Source organism: Colobus angolensis, unplaced genomic scaffold, assembly GCF_000951035.1.
Source record: "Colobus angolensis palliatus isolate OR3802 unplaced genomic scaffold, Cang.pa_1.0 Scaffold711, whole genome shotgun sequence".
Taxonomy (NCBI): Eukaryota; Metazoa; Chordata; class Mammalia; order Primates; family Cercopithecidae; genus Colobus; species Colobus angolensis.
In genome coordinates, this window is record NW_012120833.1 from 78,235 (window position 1) to 79,289 (window position 1,055).

The following is a 1,055-nucleotide window of genomic DNA, read 5'->3' on the forward strand; positions in this document are numbered from 1 at the left end:
TTCCTCTACAGAACACAGTTTCCTAACAGTGAATCTCCTAGATTTAGCATTTTGGTTTTTTCCAATCTAAGTAGTCTGAGAATTTCCCAAATAATCAAGTCTAGGTTCCTTTGACATAACAATTCTTCCCTCAGTTTATCTATTTTTTTGTACTTTTAAATTCTTTATATTTTTTATTATACCCTCTATTCTCTTTCCTCTTGCATTTACTATAAGCAGGAAAAAGAAACCAAGCTGAGTCGTGAATGCTTTGATTGGAAGTCTGCTCAGCTGAATGTGCAAGCTCATTGCTTATGATTCTGCCTTCTACACAGCTATAGAACACAATCCAACTAAATTTTTGCCATTATATAACAAAGATCATCTTTGATCTAGTGTCCAATAACATGTTCCTTGTTTCCTCTGTGCCCTTAGCATCACCTTTAATGTCCATGTGTCTCAGCATTCAGTTTATGATAATGTGTGTGTTCTTGAAGAGAACACAGACTTTCTGTGTGAAGTTCCTCATTTCCTTTAAGGCAGAGTCTGGGTGACAGAGGCTTTAACATCCACATTTCTATCAACAGCGTGTTGGAAGGCAACCTAGACGTTTTCTGTCATGCTTCTCACAATTCTACCATCGCTCTTTCATTATCCAGTTCCAAAGTCACTGCCACATTTTTAGGCACCCCATTCCTGGTAACAAAATTCATATGTTTCCTGTGGTTGCTATAACAAGTTACTACAAACTTAGTGGCTTAAAAGAACAGAAATTTAATCTCTCACAATTTTCAAGACCAGAAGTTCAAAGTCAGTACCATGGGCAAAAAATCACAGTGGCAACAGGGAGGCTACAGGACAGGAACCTGTTCCTCACATCTTTCAGCTTCTGATGACTGCTCGTACTCCTTGGCTTGTGGCTGTATCACTCCTATCTTCAGGGCGAACATCACAGAGTAAATAAATTCTCTTTATGTTCCATCTTCACATCGCCTTTTCCTCTGTGTGTGAATTTCTGCCTCCCTCTTAGGGGGATACATGCAATTGCACTTAGGGGCCACATATAACCCAGGATA